Raw genomic sequence first — 5,000 nt, 5'->3', positions numbered from 1 at the left:
CTCCCCGGACCCTGCATTCACTATATCCGTCTCCCCGGACCCTGCATTCACTATATCCGCTCTCCCCGCATTCACTATATCCGCTCTCCCCGGACCCCGCATTCACTATATCCGCTCCCCCCAGATCCCGCATTCACTATATCCGCTCTCCCCGGACCCCGCATTCACTATATCCGCTCTCCCCGGACCCCGCATTCACTATATCCGCTCTCCCTGGACCCTGCATTCACTATATCTGCTTTCCCCCGATCCTGCATTCATTATATTCACTCTCCCCGGACCCCCCCATTCACTATATCTGGTGCCCCACAGTACACACTACATCAGCGGTTCTCAACCTGGGGGTCGCGACCCCTTTGGGGGTCGAACAACCATTTCCCAGGGGTCGCCTAAGACCATCGGAAAACACATATTTCCGATGGTCTTAGGAACCGAGACACCGCTCCTCTGACTCAGTCGATGTGTGGGCGGGATGACACGCTGCCCTGTCACCTGGCCACACCTCCGGGATCCCTCAACAACTCCGCCTCCTCGCCGCTGATTGGCCACCGGAACTGTAGCTCAGGAGAGGCACACAGGCGGCCAATCACCGGCGAGGAGGTGGAGCTTGGAGAGGAGGAGCCGAGCGGCAGCGCGCGTAGATCTAAGAAGATCGAGGGAACTGCCGGAGTAAGTGAAGAGGAGAGCGGCCAGAGAAGGAAGACAGCTGACAGGTAAGTGAGAGAGCGAGCCCAGGCTGGAGCAGGGGTCAGCAAAGTAAGTATCATTGGTGTCAGTGGGAGGAATAGTGCCCCATCATTTGTGTGACTAATACCAACAATGGGGCACTATTTCTCCCACTGACACCAATGATGGGGCACTATTTCCCCCCCCCCCACTGACACCAACGATGGGGCACTATTCCTCCCCCCCACTGACACCAACGATGGGGCACTATTCCTCCCCCCCACTGACACCAACGATGGGGCACTATTCCTCCCCCCCACTGACACCAACGATGGGGCACTATTCCTCCCCCCCACTGACACCAACGATGGGGCACTATTCCTCCCCCCCACTGACACCAACGATGGGGCACTATTCCTCCCCCCACTGACACCAACGATGGGGCACTATTCCTCCCCCCCACTGACACCAACGATGGGGCACTATTCCTCCCCCCACCGACACCAACGATAGGGCACTATTCCCCCCTCCACCACACTGACATCAATGATGGGGCACTATTCCTCCCACTGACACCAATGATGGGGCACTATTCCCCCACTGACACCAATGATGGGGCACTATTCCCCCACTGACACCAATGATGGGGCACTATTCCCCCCACTGACACCAACGATGGGGCACTATTCCCCCCACTGACACCAACGATGGGGCACTATTCCCCCCACTGACACCAACGATGGGGCACTATTCCCCCCACTGACACCAACGATGGGGCACTATTCCCCCCACTGACACCAACGATGGGGCGCTATTCCCCCCACTGACACCAACGATGGGGCGCTATTCCCCCCACTGACACCAACGATGGGGCACTATTCCCCCCACTGACACCAACGATGGGGCACTATTCCCCCCACTGACACCAACGATGGGGCACTATTCCCCCCACTGACACCAACGATGGGGCACTATTCCCCCCACTGACACCAACGATGGGGCACTACTCATCCCACTGACATCAGTGATGGGGCACTACTCCTTCCACTGACACCAATGATGTGGCACTATTCCTCCCACTGCAAAATTACAGTTATGAAGTAGCAACGAAAATAATTTTATGGTTGGGGGTCACCACAACATGAGGAACTGTATTAAGGGGTCGCGGCATTAGAAAGGTTGAGAACCACTGCACTACATGGAAATAAATTTATGTTTAGTAAATATAAACTGCTAAATCCCTTTTCTCATCAGCAGTATATAGCAGTCTTGTGACTTCTATCAGTGTCCGGCAGAGCACTGGTTAATCATGTAGGAGTTTTCATTCTGCTCTGGCTGTCCTATGAAGCTGCATGACCCCTGTTCCTCTGTCTGGACAGTGCTGATTGGCCCTGTGCTGTTCACATGCACCCTCCAAAAAAAAAAAAAAAAAAAAACTCTAGCAAAACACACCAACTGAGTATGTGCAGAGTGACTCCTAGAGCTCTGTAGTATCAGATGGATTGGGAACTGTAGAAGAAGGGGAGGGTCAGAAAAGACAGGATCAAACAGCTTTTTTGCAGAATGCGGATGATTAACCTCTTCCACAGTGAGTATAACCAGCATGCTTTACTGCACAGACGGATTTTATGGTTGTGGGTTTAGCGACACTTTCACCCCATAGAGAAGCTGTGGAATGGCCTCCAGAGAGCCTACAAATGTGTCTGAGATGAAGCAGTTTTTGAAGAGGAACCGTGTAAAATGCCTCCTGAACGTTGTGCAGGTCGGATCCAGAGGTAAATGCTGCACTTGCTTGAATTCAATGCTGCCAAACGGAGTGTAAGCATCTAATATCGTCAAGGGTTCACTTACTTTTTCCTCCACCGCTGTAAATGCTTAATCGTTGTTTAACCACTTCCCGACCGGCCGTTGTATAAAAACGGCAGGAGGGTGGAAGTGCAGGGGCGGGTGGCCGTTTATAAACAGCCTCCCTGCCCCCTGCTTGTGCGCGCTCCCTCGGAGCGCGCAGCACCGCGATCTGGTGCCCGCTGTGTCCTCCGGACACAGTGAAACACTGATCGTCGGACGGGACCTCTGTACGAGGTCCCGATCATGTGATCACTGATTGGCCAATCAGTGATCACATGCAAAGTAGTAAGCAAGATGTCACTTGTGACATCATTGCTTACTATGTGTGAAATCTGTGAATGATCACAGAGGTCACATGGTACAAGGCTATTCACAACAGCCTCGTATCATGTGACAAGCTGTGACCAATCACAGCTCACTCAGTACTTCTGAATGAGTGCAAGAATGCAGCCAGAGAGAAGGAGAAATGATTGCTTTTACATCCTATATGGGTGTAAAAGCAATCAGTGTAAAAAAAAAAAAAAATCTTCATCTTCATCACCCCCCACAAGTAGGACACTGTACTGCTAAGGTGACAGTATGTAAAAAAAAAAAAAAAAAAAAAAATAATATAAAAAAAATAAAATAAAAATGTAAAAAATTAAATGTTTAAAAATTATAATTTTTTGTTATAAACTAATTTGTATTTTTTTTTTTACTAAAAAGATAATGGAATAAAATTTTGGCAAAGATTTATGATGAAATATTATTTATTTGCAAAATTTTATAAAAAAAAACACTTTTTTTTCAAAATGTTTGGACTTTTTCATTTAAATAGCAAAAAAAATTAAAATCCCAGCGGTGAATAAATACCACCAAAATAAAGCTTTATCTGTCTCAAACAAATGGTAAAAATTAATTTGGGTACAGTGTTGCATGACCGCGCAATTGTCATTCAAAGTGTGATAGCGCTGAAAGCTGAAAATTGCCCTGGACAGGAAGGGGGGGAAAGTGTCCGGACTGGAAGGGGGGGAAAGCGTCCGGACTGGAAGGAGGGGAAAGCGTCCGGACTGGAAGGAGGGGAAAGCGTCCGGACTGGAAGGAGGGGAAAGTGTCCGGACTGGAAGGGGGGGGAAAGTGTCCGGACTGGAAGGGGGGGAAAGCGTCCGGACTGGAAGGGGGGGAAAGCGTCCGGACTGGAAGGGGGGAAAGCGTCCGGACTGGAAGGGGGGGAAAGCGTCCGGACTGGAAGGGGGGGAAAGCGTCCGGACTGGAAGGGGGGGAAAGCGTCCGGACTGGAAGGGGGGGAAAGCGTCCGGACTGGAAGGGGGGGAAAGCGTCCGGACTGGAAGGGGGGAAAGCGTCCGGACTGGAAGGGGGGGAAAGCGTCCGGACTGGAAGGGGGGGAAAGCGTCCGGACTGGAAGGGGGGGGAAAGTGTCCGGACTGGAAGGAGGGGAAAGTGTCCGGGCTGGAAGTGGTTAATAAAAGACATTAAAAAAAAATCATCTGAAGCAGATTGTGTGTCTGTTGTGGGAATTGGATCACATTTAATGGCAAATTACTGCAGAAAACCAGTTCATTCCCAGGGTTCACATACTTTTTCATGCCATCGTATATATTTACTGCATATTTAATTTTTACTTTTATCTCAAATAAATAAATATTGTCTGTATGGCGATGCCCTACTGATCTGAGATTTGAAGCGATCCTGCAATCGCGCGATAAAGCTGATAAAATATCCATTCCCAGCAACGCCACCTGAAAACGAAGAGTTAAACATTTAAAATTCACTGACACCATGCAAATGCAATTCGCAATTCAAAAGACAAGTGACAGAAAACAAATACCGCCCTGCAGAAGGTTACAAAAGCTGAATAGTACAATATGTAAATGAGCACACAAGTGCATTATGGGTAGAATGCACTTCCTACACTTTCAGCTAAATAAAACACTAAAGAAAGTACGACGATGAAACCAAAACTGGAAAAAATGTCGGAGAGGACGATGTGTACGATATGTACGATCAGCTGGAGGTATTTAGTGATATTAAAAAACAAATAATCACCATAAGCGGAATCAGGTTTCCAAATTTCCCACCAAAATTCAAATCATACTCCAGCCAACCATCCTTCTCTTGGGGTGCGCTACTGGCCAATGAACGTCTAGTGAGGGCAGTACTGCTAACGCCAAAAACAACACATTAGTGCCACTAGTGAGCAATTGCTAGAAAGGTACAATTTTTGGAACCCACTTATGATCAGTAAAAAATAGAATGTGATATATAGTCCGGCCAGTAGATGGCAGTATAACATCACTAACAACATAGGGCTGAGAAACCTCATTACAGTCACTAGATGGCAGCATATCATAGCTAATACAGGACATGACAACACATTTCAAGTTAGGATTCATGAAGCTTGTTATCCGAGTTATCGGGAAAGTACGGATCTAAGGTACCCAATTGTTATACTTCGGTTTGGTTCATATACTGGAATACCAATATTC

At 48.4% G+C, this 5,000-nt stretch overlaps 1 non-coding gene across 1 annotated transcript; it reads left to right on the top strand.

Moving 5' to 3' along the window:
- The first annotated feature begins 4,617 nt into the window (after positions 1–4,617).
- On the top strand, positions 4,618–4,743 carry LOC149434762 (U4atac minor spliceosomal RNA). The gene has a single exon (XR_016308624.1). It is a non-coding gene; the product is annotated as a U4atac minor spliceosomal RNA (small nuclear RNA).
- Positions 4,744–5,000: the final 257 nt, after the last annotated feature.

Source organism: Staurois parvus, unplaced genomic scaffold (assembly GCF_062004578.1).
Source record: "Staurois parvus isolate SC_StPar_1 unplaced genomic scaffold, SC_StPar_1.0 ptg001685l, whole genome shotgun sequence".
Classification (NCBI taxonomy): domain Eukaryota; kingdom Metazoa; phylum Chordata; class Amphibia; order Anura; family Ranidae; genus Staurois; species Staurois parvus.
Note: the sequence above shows the minus strand (reverse complement) of the source record. Positions and strands in the feature narration are given on the sequence as shown.